This window comes from Balaenoptera borealis, assembly GCF_965194805.1.
Source record: "Balaenoptera borealis genome assembly, chromosome: 5".
NCBI classification, from domain to species: domain Eukaryota; kingdom Metazoa; phylum Chordata; class Mammalia; order Artiodactyla; family Balaenopteridae; genus Balaenoptera; species Balaenoptera borealis.
The window spans coordinates 129,631,729-129,657,727 of NC_138862.1; the positions used below are offsets into that span (position 1 = coordinate 129,631,729).

Below are 25,999 nucleotides of genomic sequence, written 5' to 3' on the forward strand. Positions count from 1 at the left end.
TGATGTGCATTTCTCTAATAATTAGTGATGTTGAGCATTGTTTCACGTGCTTTTAGGCCATCTGTATGTCTTTGGAGAAATGTCTATTTAGATCTTCCACCCATTTTTAAAAAAATTATTTACTTATTTATTTATTTATTATTTATGGCTGTGTTGGGTCTTCGTTTCTGTGAGAGGGCTTTCTCTAGTTGCGGCAAGTGGGGGCCACTCTTCATCGCGGTGCGCGGGCCTCTCATTATCGTGGCCTCTCTTGTTGCAGAGGAGCACAGGCTCCAGACGCACAGGCTCAGTAATTGTGGCTCACGGGCCCAGTTGCTCCGCAGCATGTGGGATCTTCCCAGACCAGGGCTCAAACCCGTGTCCCCTGCATTGGCAGGCAGATTCTCAACCACTGCGCCACCAGGGAAGCCCCACCACCCATTTTTTGATTGGGTTATTTCCGTTTTTTGATATTGAGCTGCATGAGCTGTTTGTATGTTTTGGAGATTAATCCCTTGTCAGCTGCATCGTTTGCAAATATTTTCTCCCATTCTGAGGGTTGTCTTTTTGTTTTGTTTATGGTTTCCTTTGCTGTGCAAAAGCTTTTAAGTTTAATTAGATCCCATTTATTTTTGTTTTTATTTTCATTACTCTAGGAGTTGGATCAAAAAAGATCTTGCTGTCATTTATGTCAAAGAATGTTCTGCCTATGTTTTCCTCTAAGAGTTTTATAGTGTCTGGCCTTACATTTAGGTCTTTAATCCATTTTGAGTTTATTTTTGTGTATGGTGTTAGGGAGTGTTCTAATTTCATTCTTTTATATGTAGCTGTCCAGTTTTCCCAGCACCACTTGTTGAAGAGACTCTCTTTTCTCCATTGTATATTCTCGCCTCTTTTGTCATAAATTAGGGGACCATAGGTATGTGGGTCAAACTCATTTTATGAGGCCAGCATTACCCTTAATTCAACCAGACAACAACACTGTAAGAAAAGAAAATTACATGCCAATATCCTTGACGAACAAAGATGAGATGAAAATCCTTAACAAAATATCAGCAAATTGAAATCAACAATACAGTAAAAGAATCATATACCATGGTCAAGTGGAATCTATTCCAGGGATGCAAGGATGGCTCAACACCCACAAATCAATCAACATGACACACTGCATTAACAAAATGAAGGATAAAAAGCATATGATCATCTCAATAAATGCAGAAAAAGCATTTGCCAAAAATCACAATCCATTCATGATAAAAACTCTCAACAAACTGGGAATAGAGAAAATATACCTCAACATAAGAGAGGCCATATATGACAAGCTCACAGCTAGCATGAGATTCAACAGTGAAAAGCTGAAAGCTTTTCCTCTAATATTGGGAACAAGACAAGGAGACCCACTCTTACCACATTTATTCAACATAGTATTTGAAGTCCTAGCCAGAGTAATTAGGAAGAAAAAGAAATAAAGGAATCTAAATCAGAAAGGAAGAAATAAAATTATATTTACAGACGACATGGTATTACATATAGAAAACTCTAAAAACTCTACTAAAAAACTGTCAGGACTAATAAACAAATTCAGTAAACTTGTAGGATACAAAATCAATATACAAAAATCAGCTGCACTTCTATATGCTAATAATGAGCCATCAGAATGAGAAATTAAGAAAACAGTAGCATTTACACTTGCATTAAAAAGAATAAAATACCTAGGAATAAAAGGTGCTCAACATCACTCATCATCAGAGGAATATAAATCAAAACCACAATGAGTTATCACTTCACACCTGTTAGAATGGCTATTATCAGGAAGACAACAAGTAATAAGCATTGGCCAGGATGTGGAGAAAGGGAAACCCTTGTGCAAGGTAAAGTAAATTGGTGCAGCCCCTATGGAAAACAATATGAAGGTTCCTCAAAAGATTAAAAATAGAACTACCATATGATCCAGCAATTCCACTTCTGGGTATGTATCTGAAAGAAATGAAAACACGAACTTGAAAAGGTATCTGCACTCGCATGTTCACTGAAGCTTTATAATAGCTAAGACATGGAAACAACCCAAGTTGCTTTTTAAATGGGAAAAACATTTAAATAATCGGTTTATTAATTTCCAAAAAGCAATTACTGATACAGAAACTATTATTGCCTTCAATTATGTGAATTGATTCTATGATCAATTTATAAGCTAATTCTAAAATTTCACAAGGAAGAGGAAATGTGAAAGAAGAGTCAAGAGAACCTTGGAGTGGGGGGGACAAAGACAAAGTAGTAGCAATATTTTTCCCTTAAACTGAGCAGTGGGTAACAAGTGTTCATTGTACTGCTATGCTTTACATCTTACATATGTTTTATAAATATTGTGCTGTAGATGCTTAATATTTTTAAAAAGAACAGAGAAAGAAGACCTTACCTACCAAAAATCACAATTTATTATCAAGCTATAGTAATTAAAAGTGTGTTAATGGCACAGAAGCAAAGATCAATGGAACTAAATAGAGTCCTAAAACCAACCTATACATATATGAGAATCTATTAACTGATAATCTGACATGCCACTTATTAGAAAAATTATTATTCAAATGGATAGCCAATTGAACAAGATTCCTCCCTTACACTAGTCACAAAAATAAATTCCAGATGAATTAAAAACTTAAATTTTATATAAAAGTATAAGAAAATGTAAGATACTATGTTTATATCTTAAGGCAGGAAAGACATCCATTAAAAAGTTAGTTAAAAAAAAGTTAGTAAAAAAAAAAAAAAAGTAAAGTCAAAAGCCATGAAAGCAAAGATAGGTAAATCTGACATCAAAATTAAAAACCATAACTAACAAAGGGAGAGGACTACAACAGATTGGAGGAAAATGTACCATTTTCATAAATAAAGAATGAGTATCTAGAAGCCAAAGAACTCCTATAAATAAATAAAAAGTATTTGCTATGCTGCATATAACAGGAAAAAACAAAAATAAGAGTGCTTAAACAAAACAGAAGTTAAATTTCTCTTATGCAAAAGAAGTTGAGGGCTGGTGCAGCAGCTTGACCAAATGCTCAGAGACCCAGACTTTCTGGCTCACTGAGCTACCACCATGGTCCTCATAGTCTAGGATGGCTGTTAGAGCTCAAGTCATTACATCTGTGTTCCAATAAATAGAATGTGTGAAGGGTTGAGGGAGAGCCTCCTCTCTTGAAGGAGACTTCAGAAAGTCATATCAAACCCTTCTGCTTATGTATTTTAGCTAAAACTTACATAGTTATACTTAGCTCCAAGGAAGCCAAAGAATATAGTCTTCTGGATGGGCAGCAATGGACCTGGCTAAAAGCTGGGGTTCCTATTACTAAAGATGAAGGAAGAATGGATCACAGGAGGTAACCAGCAGTCTTTGCTATGCAATCCAAATAGAAAAGAAAAAAAGAAATACAAATGGTCAAAAACTAGAAAAGATGCTCAACCACATGGAAATAAAAATTAAAACAAGGAGAGAGGAGTTTAAAAAACTTTTGAGAGAGGCAAAAATTTTCAAGTTGGTGAAGGCATGAGGATTTTTGTCCTCTGTTAAATTTTTTTTTTAACAAAGAGAATGTATTCTATATTCCTAGTGTAACTAAAAGTAATAAAGTAATAAAAATATTTTATTTATTAAAAAACATGAACACATTACTGCTTTTAATTATATTACATATTATATAGTTACATAATATTAGTATAGATACCTTGGGGACCAATTTGGCATTATCTATTAAAATTTTGATTATATGATTATATGACCCAGTAATTGCATCTTTCAGTTGTTTAAACAATATAAACATTCACACATTTGCATAAGTACAAGGATGTTCATTGCAGTAATGTTTAAAAGAGGAAAAACTGGAAACAACTCAAGTGTTCATCATCAGGGGAATAGCCCTACTTAATTTTCTTCATAGCACTATTACCACTCTCTGAAATTACATTTTTTATTTATCTACTTATTTGTCATCTAGGAAATTAGCTCATCTAGGAAAAGAGTAGAGGCAAGGAGAACATATTTATATAATACTTGTTTGGTTAAAAACTCATTAGAAATAATGCATTGTCTTTTAAAATAATGAATCAAAACAGACACCATTCCAGCCTTTAATAACATGATCCCGCCAGAATGCCCTCATGAAGGCCTGCAGGTTTATAGACAAGCTGAGAAACAATGACCCAGATGAAGCCTCTCAACCTGCTGCTATCCAGAGAGACCGTCATTGGACATGATCTGTTGCCCTTTTCTTTTCAGTATGAGGCATTTCACAGTAGAATCAACACACTCTCTTCATTATGTGGAACCCTTAACTGCCTTTAATACATGGATTCCAATACTGCTGCCAACACTGAGTGAACCTCCACTCACTGAGCAGGGCCTGCCATGGGAGAGGTACCAACTAGAATGTGAGGAGAATGCCAATATTGCTAAGATGTACCATGCTGAGAAAAGACAAAATGCTGACACCTGAGCCACAGTGCTTGGGGCTTGGCGTTGGCAGGAGTGCTGTGTTCATCAGTACTCATAGCAGGAGCATTCCAGGGCTCCACCCTCAAGGCTGTGAAACAGGGACTATGCCTGGGATCACGAAATGGAAGGGCTCAGTGTGCCTTTGCTATGATTTCTAAGTCCTTAATGACATACCCATTCACAGACACTAATCTCTGCTTTTTATTTCTAACTTCACAGACAAGCAGTTTTCAAACTGCTTAAAACAAAACAAAACTGGAGGGACTCAGTTCAAAATAAAGCTTAAAGATGAATACACATACGGGGGCACGGGAGAGAAACAGCCTCAGTGCTCAGTCTTGCGGGGGATGGGAGGAACACCCAGATTATTGAGAGATCTGGGAAGAAGAGTTTGAAAGGGAAGGGAGTGCTGGGGAAAATGAACTTTAACAAAGACCTGAGAGAAGGAGCTTTGTAGATATTAGGGGAAAGCAAAGGTCTTGAGGCAGGGATGTAGCTGCTTTGTTGAAGGAAGAACAAGAACCATTTGTGACTGGGACAAAGTAAGCACAGGGGAGAGTAGCAGGAGATGAGGTCAGGGAAGTAAAAGGGGGTTTAGATATGTAGGGCCTTGTAGGTAAGTGTAAAGCCTCTGATCAGAGAACTTACTTTTAACAGGGTCCCTCTAGCTGCTAGGAGAGCAAGGACAGAAGCAGGGAAAAAGAGGCGATGACAGTAATCTAGGTGAGATACAATGGTGGTCTGGACAAGGTAGAAGCAGTAGAGATATTGGGATGTGAGCAATTCTGATACATTCTGAATGTAGAGCCAAGAGGGTTTGCTGATAGACTGAATGTGGGGTGAAAGAGAAAGAAGAGAGTCAAAGATGTTGCCAAGGTTTTTGGCCTGGGTTCCTGGAAGAATGGAGCTGCTATTTACCGAGATGGGACAGGCTGTGGGAAGAGTGGGTTTTAGAGGGGAAGAAGAGGAGTTCAGTTTTGAGATGTCTGTTAGATATCCAAGTGGAGAGGTCAAGTAGGCACTTTGATATCAGAGTATGAGATTCAGAGAAGAGGTCTAACTTGGAGAAAAAATTGGTAGTCCTTGGTGGTAGCAGTTGGTGTATATTTAAGGTCATGAGACTGGGTGAAATGACAAGGAAATACGGTTGATAAGGAAGAACAGAGGTTTGAGGAATAAACAGCTCTCCAATTTTCAGAGGTCAGGAAGATGATGAAAACAAAAAGACTGAGAAAGAATCACCAGTAAGGTAGGAGGAAATGCAGAGAATGTAGTACTCTGGAAGCTAAGTGAAGAAAGCATTTCAAAGAAAGGAATAATCAACTGTGCAAAATGCTGTCGAAAGGTCAAGTAAGAAAAAGACTGAAAACTTACTCACTGGAGTTAGCAATGTGGAGGGTAAAGGCCTGACTCAAGAGAGAGGACTCAAGAGAGACTGGTGGAAAGGAACTGGACTGAGTGAGTTAGACAACAGAGAGGAACAGATTTGGAGGAGGATGCAGGGTCAAGAGAGAGTTTGGGCTTCTATCATAAGGCACTGTATCTCTAGTATCTAGCAAAGTGCCAGGCACATAGTGGTAACTCAATAAATATTTGTTGATTGAGGTGAATAAGATCACTAACCACTGAATCAGGAAATAGTCTTAGTTCTAGAAGTTTAAAGGCTGATACATTGAAATGTGAGAATTCTTGGTTCAATAAAAAGAACTGCCTTTATTCTCCTTCAAAGCCTGAAAACTCTTTAGTTTTGAAAACTGTGACTCACACACCTAGAACAGCTATCCCTAGATTTGAGAAGAGGGACTTCCCTGATGGCGTGGTGGTTAAGAATCCAAGCAATGGTCCGGGAAGATCCCACGTGCCGCAGAGCCACTAAGCCCGTGCGCCACAACTACTGAGCCAGCGCTCTGGAGCCTGAGAGCCACAACTACTGAGCCCATGTGCCACAACTACTGAAGCCTGCGCACCTAGAGCCCGTGCTCTGCAAAAAGAGAAGCCACCACAATGAGAAGCCCGCGCACCACAACGAAGAGTAGCCCCCTCTCGCTGCAACTAGAGGAAGCCCGCATGCAGCAACGAAGACCCAACACAGCCAAAAAATAATAATAACAAATAAATAAATTTATTTAAAAAATAAATAAATTTGAGAGGAATAGCAACAGAATTTGACAAATGCATGCTCTACAAGAAAATATACCTTTAATTCTGGATGGGTACAACGTATCCAAATACCTTTTGTACCTGGGACTCTGTGACTGGCTGGATCCCAGCCCTCTAGTTATGTCATGACTCACTATGCACTAGAATGGAAGACTCTTGGTGGTTGCTGAAGGATCATACCACTCTTGGTGGTATCTGACAAGGGTCTAGTAATCAGAATATATAAAGAACTCTTAACTACTCAACAACAAAAAAGACAAACAGCCCAATTAAAAAACAGGCAAAGAACTTGAATAGACATCTCTCCAAAGATATACAAATGGCCAACAAACACATTAAAAGATGCACAACATCATTAGTCATTAGAGAAATGCAAATCAAAATCACAGTGCGATATCACTTCACATCCACGAGGATGGCCATAACCAAAACCAAAACAAAACCAGAAAATAACAAGTGTTGACAAGGACGTGGAGAAACTATAACTTTCAAATACTGATAGTGGAAATGTAAAATGGTGCAGTCGCTGTGGAAAACAGTTTGGTGGTTCCTCAAAAAGTTAAACATAGAATCACCATATGATCCAGCAATTCCACTCCTAGGTATATATACAAAAGAATTGAAACAAGTATTCAAGTAAAAACTTGCACACGAAAGCTCTTGGCAACACTATCTACAGTAGCCAGAAGGTGTAAACAACTGAAATGTCCATCAACTGATAAACGGATAAACAAAAGGTGGTATATCCTTTCAGTGGAATTATTATTCAAAGACAGGAATGAATATTATTCAAAGAAAGGAACACATGCTACAACATGAATGAACCTTGTAAACATCATGCTAAATGAAAGAAGCCAGACACAGGAAGTCACATTTTGTGTGATTCCATTTATATGAAATGTCCAAAATAAACAACTCCATAGAGAAAGAAAGCAAACTGGTGGTTTCCAGGAAATAGGGGGATAAAGGGATGGAGAGTAACTGCTTAATGGGTACACGGCTTCCTTCTGGGGTGATAAAAAATGTTCTGGAATTAGATAATGGTGATGGTTGCACAACACTGTGAATGTATTGAGATTCATTGATTGTACACTTTAAAATGATTTAAATGGTTAATTTTATGTTATGTGAATTTTAACTCAATAAAAACAATAAGTCACACAGCTCACACTTGACAGATCAAGTCATGCACCCACGAACTGACTCTAAATCCTATTACCATGCAACCACTGTCTCCTTTACAAACCAAAGGAGCTCTGGACAACCTTGGCAGTGAACTTTTCCCTCCATCTATCACCATCAGGCATAGTACCTAACTATATTTGTGATAAAAGAATTCCTACAATTGCCTAAGCACATACAAGTTTCTAAACAAAATATTTTCTTACCATAAACTCCCAGTATAAACCTTAAACCAAAGTCTGCTATTCATGCCACAAAGTCATCCTTCATTTAGAAGTTAACCATCATGCACCTATCTGATGAACCAATGACAACTATGAAGGACAATCCCTTACAAGATGATACTCCTGTTTGCAAAAAGAGTACAGCAATGGGGCTTATGCCTTCAACTAATAAATACCATTCTTCACTAATAATCCTTGGCATTTTCCAACCCCTGTGGTTTCTGTTCTGCTGGTAGATCACAACTTTTAGAAACATGAAGTGTAAAAACTGACCTTTAAACCCTCCTGTGCCAGATTAAGGTTGCCAGTGAGGCAGAAATGGATAAATGACAGATTGGTAGTGAACATCTGCATTACAACCCACTCCAGAGAGTCAGTCTAATCCAAAGTCTTCAAGGTAACAGCATTCATACAACCTTTTGGAAACCAAAGTTTGTTTGGTGTTCTCTTCTTCTCCTTCTCTCTGAGCTCAATGAGGGCCTACTTCTCCAACTTATATCCATACCCTTTAATCACCATCAATGATAAAGATTTCAAAGTATGAGAAATGTTACATACACGCAACTGGAAAACCAAACTGCAATATCAAGTTAATTAGAAAAAAACACAGCTGCAAAAACTATCCCTAGGAATGACAGGGATACATATTCCCTGACATAGCCAAGTATTCCATTTTCAACATGCCAACAATCTGGTCTTTGTTCATCAGTTCACCGAAAGGATGATGTCAGGGTCACTGGAGCCCTGCTGGTCCTTAGGAGTTCTATGGCTTTCCAGATAAGAAAGAGACTAAGGGCCTAATCACCAACATCTGAGTCTCAAGGGTCCTGGCAAAATATCTCCTCAGTGAAAAGCACAAAGTCTCCAAAACAAATATAAGCAAGACCCCTCTGAAATGGGGTAGACGGGTAATCAGGCACGACTGAGATACCTCCCTGAAAAGTCAGGAGAAGCGTTTGGGTAACCAACACAGACTAAGCACCTACCATAGAGACATGTAAGACACCTCCCCCTGCCTCATCACTCCCCTTTTGGGTAAACTTCTCAAAAGATTTTTCCAACATTCACCATTTCCATTTCCTTACTTTCTATCCACTTCAATCTGGCTTCTGCCTTTTTCAATCTAAAACGGTTGTTGCTAAGGTCAAAGACTCCATCTTGCTAAATTCAGTACATCATTTTAGGTCTACATCTTTACTTGATGACTCCTCTTTTTAAAATACTCTCTTCCCTTGACTTTCATGACACATCTTAAACTGGAATTAAATTTGAAAGTGAGCTTCTAAGACAAAAATCGAATGTAGTTTAAATTACTCTCAAAAATTCTTTAAATGGCCTATTAAGTAAAGCCTAACTGATTTTTGTATGCATAACTCTATACAGTTATGAACAGCATATATGTATGCATGCATGCATAAAAAAAAAAACAACAGTAAGTGTACCTGCAAAATAGAACACTTTCTTTCATCTAATTAGAAACACCTTCAAATATATTCGGTTAAGTTTGCATATCTTAAGGGCAAGCAAGGTGTCATTCCACTGTACCTCTGGCCACTTCTCATCCCTCTCCTGGGGTTACCCTCCTTGACCCAACTTTGAAATGCTGGGCCTGAGCCCTCATCTCTTCTTAATGTCTATCGTTGGTTCTCAATTTCCACTGCTCAGTGGAATCACCTGAGGACCTTTTAAAAATCCCAGGCTGCAATTCAGAGCAAGCAAACAGAAAGAGAAATTGAGGTAGGCCTCAGCATCAGTATTTTTTAACCATTCAATGTTTCCAATGTGTAGCCAAAATAAGAATCACTATTCTATACTCTCTCCCTACAGCAGGCATCACACACTCCTTTGCCTACACAGTCAGAGAAGAAAATAAACAAAGCAGGCCAGGAATCAGTTTTAGGGAGTGGTAGGCTCTTTGGTGGACTAGAAAGCAGCTGGGATCAGCTGTGACAGAGCTCCAATCAACTGCTCCCACATGGGAAAGCCAGCTCAGTAGTGCCACATCTTCTCACTTTTAAAGAAAAGCTCCAAAATCTGGATTTTCATGTGAAATCTTCAGATTTTAAATTACTGGCAACTAACTCAAAATTAAACAACAACAACAAAAACCACATACAGTGAAAAACAACACACATCTGTAAACCAGATTCAGCTCTGGGCTGTGGGTGTACAACCTCTGTGCAGGGTAATTCCATCTACACCCTTCAATTTACACCTAAATATTTATATCCCCAGTCCATCACACCCTTCTGGGCTCTGGATTTGAATTATCAAATGCTTATGTGACATCTCCACTTCTCATCAGTCCCAAAGTGAACTGTAATTTAAACCACCTCAACCATTTATCCTTCCAATGTTCTCTAGCTCAGGTAACACCATTCACCTGGCTGGGTAAGTGAGAACCCTGGGCTTTATCCTATACACGTATTTCTCCCTCACTGTTTGTACCGTGTCAATCATCAAATCCTATCAATTATGCCTCCTAAATATATCCCCTGCATCCATTTACTTCTCTCCATCTCCTCTGCTACCAACTTGGTCCCAGCTATCAGTTTTTCTCTACCTTTCCACAGTGTAGTTTTCCCTCTGTATCCATGGATGTAAACCTGCAGATATGGAGGGCTGACTGTACTACGCCATCTTATATAAGGGACTTGAGCATCCGTGGATTTTGGTATCCAGGGGGTCCTGGAACCAATCCCCAGCAGATACCAAAGGCTGACTGTATTAGCCAGCTCAGGTTGCCATAATAAAATACCATAGACTGGGTGGCTTAAACAACAGAAATTAATATTCTTACAGTTCTGGAGGATAGAAGTCCCAGATCAAGGTCCAGCAAGGTTGGTTTCTGGTAAGGACTCTCTTCCTGGCTTGTAAATGGCTATGTTCTCACTGTGTGCACATGGCCTTCCCTTCCTCCTCTTCTTATAAGGCCACCAATTTTATTGGATTAGGGCCCCAACCCTTATGACCTCATTTAACTTTAATTACCTCCTAAAGACTATCTTCAAATATAGTCACATTAGGGATTAGGGCTTCAAAAAGCAATTTTAGGGGGACACAATTCACTTTATAACACACTGTAATCTTAGTTAGAATCAGTTTTCTCCAACATCCACTCATTTCCAAGCCATTCTCTACAGTATGACCAGAGTAATCTTTTACAACCACAAATATTTACAAACGTGTATGTGTACATATTTGACCCAACAATTCCACTTCTAGGAATTTATCCTACAAATATATTCACACAAATGTGAACTGGCATATGCATAGTATGATTTGTTATAGTAAATTATTGGAAACAATTTAAATGTCCCTCAATAGAGGAACACAGTTTAAATGTCCCTCAATAGAGGATCCATTAAATAATTTGTGGTGTATCTATACAATGGAATACTATACAGTCGTTCAAAAGAACAAGAAAACTATATATTAGAATGGAAAGATTTCCAGGACATTGTTAAGCGAACAAAACAAGGAACAGAACAGTGTGTACAGTATGCTACCATTTGTGTAAACAACAGGAAGAAAGAATATGCATTTGCTTGAATGCCACAGAAAATGTCTAGAATGATACATAAAATTACTAACAGTGGTTATCCCGCTGGAAGGTATGAGGAAAGTGGCAGCTGGGGGAGGAAATAAGACCCACTGCAGACATTCTGATCTAATGGGCCTGGAGCACGGCCCAGGCACTAGTATTGTTTTAAGTTCCTCTAGTGATTCTGATAAGCAGGCTGGACTGAGAACTGCTGCTCACCGTGCCTTCGCCTACTTTCCCAGCTTCATTTTGTATCATCCGGCCCCTATCACTCTCCATCCTCCAGCCACACTGGTCTCTGAATTCCCAGAAAAGGTCCTGCTCCTTCTGCCTGGAATATAGTCGCCCTAAGCTTTACCTTGTAACTTCCATTTATTCTTCAGTCTACCTCTTTCCCAAAGAAACCTTCCCTAGTTTCCAAACTAGGTCAGTACCCCTTTTTTATGTACTCAGAGCACCCTGTACTGCTTCCAGAATCTATCACAATTGTAACGAGGAACTGTATAATTAAATATACATGTATGTGTCTGTCACTCTCTTTAGACTGTAAGGTCCAGGAGTGCAGAGACCACATCCGTGGCTTTTACCACTGTAGTCCCAGACCTAAATTAAGGTCTGGCTGGCAAGGTAGGCTCTCTCTCAGATGCTTGTTAAATGAATGACTGCTCTTACCTTCAAACCCAGCAGAGTAGAAAAAATGACACAGAAGCAAATGAGGACAATGCAGTGTCATTAGTGTTAAGACAGCAGTCCCTTTAGAACAGTGGTTCTCAACTGGGGATGATTTTGGCCCTCCCAGGGGACATCTGGCAATGTCTAGAGGCATTTTTGAGTGTGGGTGGTGTGGGTGGTGTGGGTTGTGTGACTGTTTGACTGTCACAACTGTGTGTGTATGCAGGCGGACTACTGGTAACTATTAACTAGAGGTCAGGAATGCTGCTAAACATCCTATAGTGCACAGGATAGCCTCCACGAGAAGAATTATCTGGTCCAAAATGTCAATGGTACCTCTAATTTAGAGGACGGTCATACTCAAAAGGGTGATCAATTCTATTCCAGGCAGTGGGTTTTTTTTGGGGGGGAGGTGGGGTGAGGAGGATGTCAAGAAAAACTTCAGAGAGGAAGTAAAGCTTTAAGCTGTGTGTTGAAGGGTGGCATGGACCATATCAGTGGAGACTGTTTGCCAGAAGTAATGCGAAGCCTCTGAAGAGTTTAAAAGCAAAGTTATGGTTTGAACAGGTACCCCCCTCAAGTAGCCCATACTCCAATATTACTCATCTCCTTTATTCCCTTCTTGCTGAAACAAACCTTTCATTCTCTTAGGGCAGTGGTTTCAGCTAAACATTAAGGCCAAATTAAGTCAGAATAAGATAAAGTCCTATAGCCCTTTCAATCTCCAGAATGTTAGCTGCATTTTAAAATATGCAAATACTTATGAATACAAATAAATCTTTAACTGCTTAAAGTTCAGATCATTTGTAGATAAAGCTATTTTTTGAACTCAACAGCCAGGTTGGTCCTGGTAAAGACTTCTCCAAAGCTTTCCATTTTTAAAAAAAACTTCTTTCCTCTGGCCTCAATTTCTGAGCTCCCAGAGTTAGAAAAGATTCAAGTTTTTCCACAAGTATCTCATGCTATAAGTTCTTCTGCCAGAGAGGACAGGATGCAATAAGTGTGAATAAACTGTATGTATAAATTAGTCTATAGATTTTTTAAAAGGTTTTCACTAAAAGTCATGGATACTCCTGGGAGAAATGAAATTGAGGTAATTTAAAATAGTATGACCAAGAAAGAAAACCGTGTTTTACTGTAACACAAGCCTGCTGCCTACTGAGCTGGAAACACACGCTCTGCTCTAGTATATGGCTATTCTTAGGGTCTCAGACTGGGTGCTCTCTATGAGAAACTGAGGCCTGAGACTAACGAAGAACAAAGAAAAATGCTTGGCACGGAAGGTTTGGGCGATGTTTTGTACATAAAAGATTTGAGGAGGAAGACTTCCTCAGATTTTGGAAGGCATACTAATCACTCTTTTTTTGCTTACGTGTTAAAAATGTTTATTTCGTGTTTCCAGACCATTTCCTAATAAGAAAATACCTTATAATTTACAAAGAGCAATTTATCCTCCCTTACATTTGCTGACCACTAAAACTGGATACAGTTTCCTTAAGCTTTACCAGAGTCAGAGGATTGGGAATAATGTGAGCATAGCAGAGTTCAGATGCAACATCAACTCCAAGGCCGGCCAGCTGGTTTCCATCGAGAGGTCCCCCAGGAGAAAGCCCCTCCGAGGCGGCGGCCAGGGTCGGCGCGGGAGTGAGACCCACCGGGGCGGCCCAGCGGCGGGCGCGGGGCAAGGCCGGGGTCAGCCCGACCCCTGTTTACCTTTGTTTCAGGTACTCCCGCTCCCAGCCGGGCCCGGGATCCCGCCCGAGGCCGCGAGCTGGTGACACATCCTTCTTTGGCCAAGTCGGGCCGAGGTTGGTCAGGGGGCGGGGAAGGAAAATAAAGGCTCAGCGCCTAACGACGTGACTCTCAGTTCTTCCAAAACGTTGGCATTTGTTTCTCTGCCAAGCTTTCCTATTAACAAGTTCCCGAGGGTTGTACGGGCGAACTGGCCCCCCAGCCCCCGAAAGTGGGAGGGACCAGGCCGTCCCCCGCCTTCCCTCCTCCGTGGGCGTCCCCGGGGCAGGCCGTTTCCACACCTCCCGGGCTGACAAGGCCCGGGACCGAGCCGGGCGTGCGACGGCGCCCGCACCGCCTCCAACCCCGACTTCCGCGGCTCAGCCAGCAGGGCCAGCGCCGCGCTGCCCTGCCGACCCCGCCGGCCCCTGGGGCCAGGCCGGTCCCCGCCCTCAGGCCCCGGCCCCGCCCGCCCGGGCCTCCGCGCACCGCCCCCCGCCCTCGCCACAACCCGCGGGCCGAACGCGGGGCGCGAGGGCTCCGGGCCGCGCGGCGGGCTGCCCCACGCTTACCTCAGCGTCCGCGACTCCTCCTCTGGCTGCTGCCTCCGCTCGCGCACAGCGTTGGCCGCCAGGGCTCCCGGCGGCGCGGGATGTGGGCTGGGAAAGCGGCGCGTGAGGAGCTGAGGCCCAAGCGCGCCCCGCCCAGCCGCCCGTCCACCCCCTCCCATCCCTCAGCCCCACCCTCTGCTGCGGGCTCGGCGCCCCTCCCCGCCCGCCAGGCTCCGCCCCTCCCAGCGGGCCCCGCCCACTCTGCCGGCCAGAGAGTGAAAGGGGGCAGTCAGGGGCGCCGCAAGAGCCGCCACGGCCGCTGTCCGTGCAGTCCCCTGTATGGACGGCCTGCGGGGACGCGATTCGTAGTGCATACTACGATTTGGCGGATGAGAGTTTCACTCTCTGGTTTATTATTACTGTTATCGTTGTTGTTGTTATCTTCATTAGTTGTTTTGCCCTCCTGTAGCCGACTGGGTGGTTACATTGAGGCCAGAGGCGGTGGACAGGTAGCCCTCACCGCTGACCAGACATTCCCTGTAACTCCGATCCTACCTGTGGCCAGCACCTGCGCCACATGTCATTATAATATAGTGAACAAGTTGTGTGAATTTTGAAAGAAGAGATATTTATTTTTAACAGTTATTGTTAAATATAACACAAATATAGAAAGCCATATAAAACCAATGTACAACTTATGAATTATCCTGAGACATAACACCCTTATAACCACTCTTGAGATTTAACACCATGTGAAATGGTCTGGTTTAAAACATAAATCTCATCACTAGCTGGGGGGACTCAGCTTGGGAAGGTCCTCCCAAAATTGCCTTCCTTGTAACAGACACAGGAACTCATAGGCCACCTGCCCACAATCATGTGCTAAGAGCACATATGAAAAATGTGAAAAAGTGAAATTCTTAATTAAAAAGATAAATCAATAAATACATAAACATGTAAACAACTTAATAAATAAGTCAATCAGGAGATTGAACAGCATGAGTAAGGAGCACCTAGGGGTGGGAGGTAGGTGGGTATGTGAAGGCTTAAAAATAGCCAGGGATTAGGTGGCCTGCAAGGATAGGTCCTGGACACCTAGCTGTCTTCACTCTGTGTCACTAGCACCTAGCACAGCACCAGGCATATAATAGGTGCTGTGTGTGTATTATAGTTCAAGGAAAGAAAAATATTATATATAAAAATATATAAATATATATATATATAAATATATAAATATATATATATATATATATATATATATATATATATATATATATATATATATACAGTTGACCCTTGAACAAAGTTGGGCAGGTTACGGGCGTCTACCATCCACCCACCTCCCTTGCAGTGGAAAGTCCTCTGTACTGCTATCTCTACCTCAAAAACAAAGGAATTGATAAATGACTCACCTAAGGGCAGGAAGCTGAAAAAGTGGATAGAATCAGGACTCAAAACCCTAGTTGTTTTGACTCCACATACTGCAATCTCTAATCAAACAAAACTTTTCCCCACATTTAAAGATCTGTAACATGAAAATCCAAGTACCATATTTATTGAAAAATATCTGCATATAAATGGACCTGCAAAGTCCAAACCCTTGTTGTTCAAGGGTCAACTGTATAATCACCCAAAACATGCTTTGCCTACTGAACAATTTCATCCAGGGTCAGATCTTCCAATAGCTAAAATGATGTGCTCTGTAAGATGCCTTCATGCCTTAGAAAGAGGTCATTATACTTTAAACCTTATACTGCTTTCCAGTTTAAAAAAAGCCCTTTCGTGTGCATTAGGGTATCTTACTTGATACTTAGAGCAGTCATGTGAGAAAGGCAGGGCAGGACGGAAGGACTTTGCAAAAGTCACAGTGTAATGCATACCTGTAAGGAAGGGAAGTACACAATGAACTATACAACAATTTTAGTACTGCTGACCCTGCCAATCTCTGCTGGATTCCTGGTTTGCCTTGACAGTTTCATTACCTGAGTTTTTAACATTAGAGCTTTTTGGGCTCCTTTGCCATACATTTATATGCAGTATGACTTGAATTTATAAAGGACACAACATCTAACTTGAAATTTAATTCAGTACGACAGAGTCGGCATCTTTATCGTAAACACCTTGGCAAATTAGGGTGGAGAGCTGCCAATTCGCCATCGTTTATTGAGCATCCCAGCTCTGTGGTTTGGTGATGGAAAAACAAAGAATAGAAAATGAGTAAGACATCATTTTTGCTCTCAAGGGGTTTATGGCCGAATAAGGGAGAACGATTTGAAAATAAATGAGAGTTTAATTTATTTGGATGGTAGGGGAACATTCCTGAGCACAATTAATTCTATTAGGTGTAGGGAGACAGTATGGCAAGTTTTTCAGAGAAGAGAACATCTGATTTTTTTTAATTATGGAAAAAGATCAAATATTGCAAAAGCAGAGAGAATAATATGTGAACTACTATGCTCTCATTACTCAGCTTTAACAATTACCATCCCATGGCCAATTTGTTCCATCTGTATCCTCACCTTCTCTTTCCCTCCCTGGATTATTTTGAAGCAAGTCACAGCAGCGTATTATTTCACCCATAAATATTTTACTATGTATCTCTAAAAACTAAGGTCTATGTTTAAAACCAACAAAATCATTTATCTTTAAAAATTAATGATTTCTTAACATCTAGTCAGTATTCTGATTTCCCCGATTTTCTCATAAATGTTTTAAATAGTTTATTTCTTCAAGTCAGGATTCAGACAAGGTCCTCATATCGTATTTTTAAAAAATAATGCTTCTTTTTAATTTTTATTTATTTATTTTTAAATTTTAATTTAAATTAATTTTATTTTTTGGCTGCACCAAGCACCTTGTGGGATCTTAGTTCCCCAACCAGGGATCAAACCTGGGCCCTTGGAAGTAAAAGAAAGGAGTCCTAACCACTGCACCTCCAGGGAATTCCCATCACATTGTATTTAGTGAAAACTCTTAAACGTTTTTCTTTCTGTGCACTTTATATACTGAAGAAATCAACAGTTGGTCCTGTGGATTTTTCCACATTCTGCACTTTACAGATTACACCTCTGAGGTGTTGTTTAACGTGTTCCTCTACCCCTGTATTTCTCATAAACAGATAATAGAACTAGCGACTTGATCAGATTTAGGAAAATACAATCCATAATAAAGAGAAAAGTCAATCAATCAAAAACAAACCCAGGACTGTCATAGATGTTAGTATTAGCAGATAAAGACATTAAAACTGTTACTCTAATTGTGTTTTGAATGTTCAAAAAGTTAAGCAGAGACATGAGATTCATAAAAAGACCCAAACTGTACTTCTAGAGATGAAGACAACAATGTCTGAATAAAAATACACTGGATAGATTAGTGGCAAATTAGATATTGCCAAAGAAAAGATTAGTGAACTTGAAGTCACATCAATAGAAATTTCCAAAATGAAGCATACATAGGAAAAAAAATTTTTTGAAAAAATAAAGAGAATCAGTGAATTGTGGGACAATTTTAAGTGGCCTAACATATGTAAATGAAGTCTCCAAAGGAGAGAGATGGCGACAAAATATATTTGGATAAATGATGGCCTAAAATTTTCAAAATTGATGAAAACTATATACTCACAGATCTAAGAATTTCAACACATCCAAACACAAAAAACCATAAAGAAAGCCACATGAAGGCACAGCAAAATCAAATTACTCAAAATCAGTAATAAGGAGAAAAATCTTAAAAGTAGCAGGAGAAAAGAGGCATGTTATATATAGAGGAACAAAGAAAGGATGACAGCAGATCTCTTGTTAGGAACAATGCAAGCAAGAAGATAGTGAAATAACATCTTTAAAGTACTGAAAAGAACTATCAATCTAGAATTATATTCTCATCTCAAAAATGAAGGCAAAATAAAGACTTTTTCAGATGTACAAAGTCTAAAAAAATTAATCATAGACCTGTACTACAATAAATGCTAAAGGAAGTCCTCCATGCATAAGGAAAAATGGCACCAAATGGAATTATGGATCTACAGAAAGGAAGGAAGAGCAAAAAATAGTAACTGCATTATAAATACATAAAATCTTAAAGTTATTATTAAAATCTCTTTAAAAGATGTTTTATTATTTAAACAAAAAATACAATGTATTATGGGTATGATTGCCAGATAAAATATGGGGTGCCCAGTTAACTCTGAATTTCAAATAATTGTTACCTTTTTAGTGTTTCAAAACATTGCATGGAACATTCTTATTTAATGAAGTTATTTGTTATTTATCTGAAATTTAGATTTTACTTGGTGTCATTCATTTTTATTTGCTATATCTGGCAACCCAATTTTGAGGTTTATAACGTATGACAAAAACAGCAAAAAGGCTAAGAGAGGAAATAAAAGTATGCTGCTGTAAGTTTCTTATACTGTATGGATACATGAAGTGGTACGATTTCACTCAAATTTAAATTTTGATAAGCTAAAGATTCATACTATAAACCCTAAAGCAACTACTAAAATAACCAGACAATAAGAGCTAACAAAGCAACAAAGGAGTTAAGATGTAAACACAGAATTTTTAAATTAATCCAAAAGAACATACAAAAAGAGGAGTAAGCAACAAATAATCTATTGGAATGGTAGAAAGCAATTAACAAGATGATAGACTTTAACCAAACCATATCAATAATCACATTAAATGTAAATGGATTGAACACCCCCAGTTAAAAGGAAGAGACTGGATTAAAAAGAAGACACAGCAGTATGCTGCTTACAAGGAATGCACTTTAAATACATAGACACAAATAGGTTAAAAGTAAAAGGATGGAAAAAGATTTACTATGCAAACAAAAGAAAAATTAATCAGAAGAAAAGATTTCAGAGCAAAGAATATTACCATAAGTAAAGAAGGTCATTTCATAATAACAAAGGGGTCAATTCATCAAGAGGACATAACAATTCTAATGTTTATATACTTAATATAATAGAGCTTTGAAATACATGAAGCAAACATAGAAAAAGACAAATTCACAATCATAGTTGTAGATTTCAAACCCTTCTCCTAGTAATTGGTAAAACAAGTGGACAGAAAATTGGCAAAGATATAGAAGACTTGAATAACACTATCAAGCAGCTTCACCTAATTGACATTTGTAGGACACTCTATCCAATAAAATAATTCACATACTTTCTAGATACACATGGAATACTTACCAAGATAGACCAGATTTTGTACTGTAAAACAAAGCTCAATACATTTAAAAGTATTCAAGTCATACAAAGTATGTTCTCTGACCACAGTGGAATTATACCAGAAACCAGTAACATATCTAGAATTTAGTGTACTCCCTCTTCTTTCCCCTAACTCCCAAACCTGCTCTTCCCCCCATGTTTCTTGCTGATCTCCATCAAGGTCCCATTATCCACTCAGTTACATAAGCCAGAATTTTTTTTTTTTTTTTTAACATAAGCCAGAAATTCTTAATTCCTCCTGCTTCCTCATCTCTCTTGTGGAACAAATCTCCAAATTCTGCTGAGTTTTCTTTCAAACTGTTTCTCAAATCTGTTTGCTCCTCTCTGCCTCTATTACTGCTGCCTCAGCCATCAGTGGTTCAGATCATCTCCATCTCTCTTTGTGGGCCTGAACCAGCCACCTAACTGGTCCCTCTGCCTCCCACCTTGCCCTGCTTTAACTCACCTTCCACATACGGCTGAGCGTAGTGAACATTCTATCATATTCTTATAGTTTCTTAGCATCTGTGAATAGCTTTCCTTTATTTGGGCAATCTCCACCGTTAGGAGTTCTGACTCCCAGGTTGAAACCAGAACTCACTTTCCCCACTTTCTTTGCAGCTATGGGAGGGTATGACCTAGGCTCAGTCAGATATACCACACAAGATTTTAATTAGAAGAGCACAATATGAAGAAGCAGGACATCTACAACAGAATAAAGTCATTAGATATATGTGCAGAAGTTTCTTGAGACATTGTTTCCTTGCAGGGGGAATGTGATTACTTGGGGAAATCTGAAAAGTTTGAAGTTTGTGTTTGATTTTCTTTTTTGTTTTTCTTTTTGTTTTCTCCCTCCTTCCCACCCTCCATCCCTCTCTTCCTTCCTGTGACAATTTTATTGAGACATAATTCACAGACCATATAATTCACCTATTTAAAATGTGAAATTCAGTATTTTTTGTATACTCACAGAGCTGTGCAATCATCATCGAAATTAATTTTATTTTTTTATTTTTTATTTATTTGAATATTTATTTATTTATTTATTTTGGCCACACTGGGTCTTAGTTGCAGCATGCGGGATCTTTTCGTTGCAGCCTGTGGATTTCTTAGTTGCAGCATGCATGTGGGATCTAGTTCCCTGACCAGGGATCGAACCTGGGCCCTGCATTGGGAGCACGGAGTCTTACCCACTGGACCACCAGGGAAGTCCCCTGAGTTAGAATTGTTACATACAATAAAATCTACCCTTTTGAGTGTATAATCCTATGAGTTTTGACAAATGTTTGCAGTTGTGTAACCACCACTACAATGATCAAGGAATAGAATATTTCTATCAACCCTCCAAATGCCCTTGTGCCACTCCTTTATAGTCAATCCCTCTCCCACTGCCCACCCCGCCACTCAGCTCCAGCTCCTGGCAACCACTGACATCTGTGTAATTCCCTGGAGGGTCACCCAAATTGCTGTGTATGTCATTACTTTGTTCCTTTTTCTTGCTGAGTAGTATACCATGGTATGGATATACTCCAGGTTATTTGACTATTCACCTGTTGAATGACATCTGAGTTGTTTTCAGTTTGGGGTTATTAAGCAAAAAGCTACTAGGAACATTCCTGTATAGGTTTTTGTGTGAGTATATGTTTTCATTTCTCTGTGTAGTGATATGTCTTTGTGATTTAAATTTTCATTTCCCTAATGGCTGATGACGTTGAGCATCTTTTCATATGCTTACTTACCATCTGTATATCCTTTTTGGTGAAACGTCTGTTCATGTCTTTTGCCCATTTTCTAATTAGATTGCTTATTTTTTCACTGTTGAGTTTGGGATTTTTTTGTATATTCTAGTTAGTAGTCCTTTGTTGGACATGAGGTTTGCAAATATTTTCTCCCAGTCTGTAGTGGCTTGTTTTTTCTTTCTCTTAATAGAGTTTTGAGTTTTTTTAGAGCAAAAGTTTCTAATTTTATTGAGGTCTAATTTATCAATTTTTCTTTTTTGGATCATACTTTTGGTTTTAAGTCTAAGAACTATTCACCTAGTCCTAGATCCCAAAGATTTTGTATTGTCTTTCAAAAGTTTTATGGTTTTATGTTTTACATTACATCTATGATTCATTTTTAGTTAATTTTTACACAGAATGTGAATTTTAGGTTAAGGTTATTCCTGCCTGCCCCCCCCCCACCCCCATGTATGTCCAATTGCTACAGCACCATTTGTTGAAATGGTTATCCTTCCTACACTGACTACCTTTTACATGTTTGTAAAAAATCAGTTGGGCATTCCAGTAACAAGGAGTACACCTAGTGTCCAGAATGTGGTTTCTAATATCATTCTCCAATAAAAGGAATAGGGCTCCTTAGAGAAATTGTTGATTCTAGGGCTGTGGCAGGAAATATATAAGATGATACTGGAGAATCTTATAGTATCAGAAAGTAAGGAAGTGATTAAAAAACAAAACAAAACACATTGATGGGGGTACGTCAAAGGTGCACAGGAACCAACTGGAAGAGTTCCCAGTGGCCAAAGTTGGAACAATTTGAGCAAGAAAATAAATAAAGTAGTATTGGATTAAAGCTCAAAGTACAAAATAAATACCCATGATTCCATACTGAGGTAAATGATTGAATAATAAATAAATAGGAGAGAATAGACAAATCCCCCATACAGAAGAATTCCAAATAATTGATGCAGATATTTTGACCTCAAGGAGGGGAACATAACTTCTCACTCTTTGGGTGTGATCTGTGCATGGTGACTTCCTTTCAAAGAGTACAGTCTGGAAATAGGAGGAAAGCAACTTTACAGTGGAGAAATCTGACAAACACTAGCTCAGCCAGGATCAAACACAACATCAACAGTCATAAATCATGCTGATAATATGCACTTTTGATATGAGGTGATAAAAATAACACTTTACTTCTGTTATCTTCCTCCTAATAACCATTACCACAGTCTTATCGGGAGAAAAACATCAGACAAATTCCAATTTGGGGGCATCTTACAAAATATATGACCTGTACTCCTCAAAGCTGCCAGGGTTGTGAAAACAAGGAAAGTCTGCGAAACTGCCACAGCTAAGAACAGCCTAGGAAACATGACAACCAAAAACTAAGACAATCTGAATACACTATGACCATTAATTAATAATAATGTGTCAATATTGGTTTCCTCATTGTAACAAATGAACCATCCTAACGTAAGACATTAATTATAAGGGAAACTGGGTGCAGAGTATATGGGAACTCTTTGGACTATCTGCTTAATTTTTCTGTAAATCAATGGAGAAGTGAAACTTGGCTGTAAAAGCTTCTATTCTATTTATTTCTACATTCGTTCCCAGGGTTGTAAGGACACCCAACTGAATTAACATCAGTTTCTTGGAGAAGATGTGGGTCTACCATATATTCCAGATTAGGGTTATCAGGACACAGGGCACTGGATCTAGGGTCACCTAGGTTATTCCTCCTGAACCATCTGTTTGTTTGTTTGTTTGTTTTTAACCGAGAGACTCTCTAAGCCCATGCCTTTAACCTGTTTCATACACTAGTGAATTGCATAGTCCCTAGGCATAGCTAAAGTTATATCTTTACCCCCTCCTCCTTTTTTTCACCAAAGTCTTTTTCAAACGTTTTTGAATTTGGGTTGATGGGAAGGAACTGTACCCTCCAACTACTCTGCAACTGCCTTATGAAAGGATTCTGCACCTTTTTCCCCTTTGGCAGTTTATGAAGCCTATGGATCTCTTCTGAGAATAGTGTTCTAAAATCTATTTCATAAAATACATAGGATCACAAAGGAAACCAAGTATTGAAATACAGTTATCAAAATATTAAAACAGATGTGCAGTATATTTCTATACACTTCTTTATTAACAGGTTAAATATTAAGATCTAGTGACAAATTTATTTGCCATCACAATTTCAAAGTAACAATGAACAAAAATGATATTTCAAGATACTGGCAACAGCCATAAAGCTAATTGAAGATATCTGTGAATTCTATTGGTGACAAAGTCATTGGTGGTGTGAAACTGCTCTGGTATATTGCCTCCATTCATTATTGAAGGAAATGCTAGATTTTCAGTTAGAGGTTGGTGAAAATAAAGAGGCAATTTTTTTTCCTTCCTCTGAGTTCATGGCTTAATGGAATCCCATTTCTGTTCTGTGAGATTCTTCACCCTTTTCACATTTTACTTTATTTGTCTCATCTACCAGCATTTTCTGTTCATTTTTATTAACCCCTCTGGGATGAGTTTCAGAAGGAGATTGAAGGGAGCGAGGGATATCAGTGAGTACAGACTTGCCTCCTGGAATGGATGCCTCCCCCCAAGCCCCCCACCCCCCAGCCTAGCTGGCTGCTGCAAGCAATTCCTCAATCATAAATACCAGCCCTAGTCACAGAGGGCTTGGACTCTGCGTTGGTTTCCCTATGTGCTTTGTTGACTTACCCACAAGACCTACCCACAGCAAGTTGTTCTCTCCTTATCCTCCTGAAACTTGTCCTGTTGGAAGAGTGTTTTGACTCAGACATCCTGAATCTGGGCAGGCCCTTTGAAATGTGTGAGAATGTGTTTTCCAGTTCCAACCTCTATAGATCCTAGAAGGCAAAATAGAACCACACATTTAAATACCACCAATAAAGCAGAACACTGAAGAATTTGCTATGGAAAATGAGCCCTCAAGGATATAAGTAATATATTGCCAGTACTGTGAAGTTAAACAATGAAGGCAATTATTTTATTAAAGTGGGGACAACTGTTTAGCCTCTGCAACATTCTTTTGTCTTCAGTTCCAGTGCCTGGAGACCAGCAGTACAGTGGGACTCTCAATGGTGAGAATGAGATGTGTTTTCTGCCTTTGGTGACACTGCTGTTTTTACAGTGCTTTTCTTGCTCTGGGACTCTTGTTGATTTCTACCCTAGAGGTCGAGGGCAGACATGTTCCAGCTCTCCTGATGAGTTGCCAGGGGACTGGGAGTGGACTGGATTCTGGCCACGGCCATTTATTCTTGAAGAAATTAGAAACCAGCGGGATATGGCTCTGCTTATTCAGAAGGAGTAAGAAATAAACTAGCATGTGACAAGGGCAAGGAAGTTTATCTTCATCTAGACAAACTTTTATTTTTATAGGTCTATAGAGGGGATAAAAATGAAGACCAGGAGAGAAGATATGGCTGGTAGTAAAACAAGAGAGGAGGGGGAGAGAGAGAGAGGTAAGGCAAGTTTCTATCCAGTAAAGGTTGTTTTTTATGTAGACTTAGTTTTCTTCCCCCTTATTCTCTCTCACAGTTCTTTTTTCTTAAATTAAGAAATTTTAGAATATATAAAGCATACAGAAGGGCAGAGTTCATTACATAATAAACATCCATGGAGTCACCACCAAGATGGGACAAATGTTACAGATACCTGAAAGGAGAGGGAAGCTCTGATGAGCCAAGAAAGATGCCCAAAGACAAAGAGTCACCGTTAACCATCTTCCTGGCTCAGAGAGTGTGAAGCCACCCAGCCAGGTAAGAACTGTTCTATCCCCTTCCTCTCCTTGCTGCTAACCCCCTACCATATGGGAGGAGAACAAAACAGCAGGTATTTAGTGGGTGAAGAAGAAAGCTAGGGAGAGCGGAGAGCACAAGACCCTATTCCCCTTTCCTACTGCAGGCTGCCAGCCCCCAGGGCTGGTGGAGGGGAGAAGGTTTACCACTAAGTGAAGTTGCGAGTTTTGATTATTTCAGGGGATTATGTATTCTGATTGTTAAACTGAGACTGTGTTTGTGACTTAAAATGACTGTGGGATTGTTCATTATTTAAGAGGGAACAGAAAAGCCATGGGACTCACAGAGTTTTTGTTCAGGAACAGGGAAGGTGACTTCCACTGGATAAATGTGTAAAGGAAACAGAGGGAAACAAAGCCAAGTTGAATTTCATTGCCAGGTGTCATGCTTATTCCACATACCACATGGAAAGCATTTTAACAAATCTAAGGTGCCCTCGATACTAAGGCAAACTATAATTTTATATGCCACTAAGAATGAAAAAAAAAATTGCTACACATGATACATCAAAATTAAGGCAAAAGTCAATGATGAACAAAATACCAAGCATTAAATAGACAGGATCAGGAGTACTGATTTTTCCTTTTGCCTCAGGCTTCAATATGCCTTGGTATGGCATTGTCACTGACGTTTATCTAAAAATGTGATATTTTGTTCATCCTTTTTTGGCATTAATTTTATTTTTGAAAATATTCATTAAAATATATTTA

At 39.3% G+C, this 25,999-nt stretch overlaps 1 protein-coding gene and 2 long non-coding RNA genes across 5 annotated transcripts in view; 1 reads left to right on the plus strand and 2 right to left on the minus strand.

The window, feature by feature from the left end:
* Positions 1-14,694, minus strand: part of PPP2R3A (protein phosphatase 2 regulatory subunit B''alpha) — a 206,310-nt gene extending 191,616 nt beyond the window's left edge. The window contains exon 1 of one of the 3 annotated variants that reach the window (XM_082393422.1): positions 14,551-14,694. The gene's annotated coding sequence lies outside the window, so the exon portion shown is untranslated. The remainder of the gene's footprint in view (positions 1-14,550) is intronic. The other 2 variants (XM_082393423.1, XM_082393425.1) reach the window with 2 other exon arrangements.
* A 5,031-nt stretch (positions 14,695-19,725) lies between these two features.
* The window catches only part of LOC309629447, a 57,462-nt gene continuing 51,188 nt past the window's right edge, over positions 19,726-25,999 (minus strand). Inside the window, exon 2 of the long non-coding RNA XR_014245079.1 lies at positions 19,726-25,257. This is a non-coding gene — a long non-coding RNA (uncharacterized lncRNA). The remainder of the gene's footprint in view (positions 25,258-25,999) is intronic.
* Positions 25,117-25,999, plus strand: part of LOC309629445 — a 65,321-nt gene continuing 64,438 nt past the window's right edge. Inside the window, exon 1 of the long non-coding RNA XR_014245077.1 lies at positions 25,117-25,250. This is a non-coding gene — a long non-coding RNA (uncharacterized lncRNA). The remainder of the gene's footprint in view (positions 25,251-25,999) is intronic.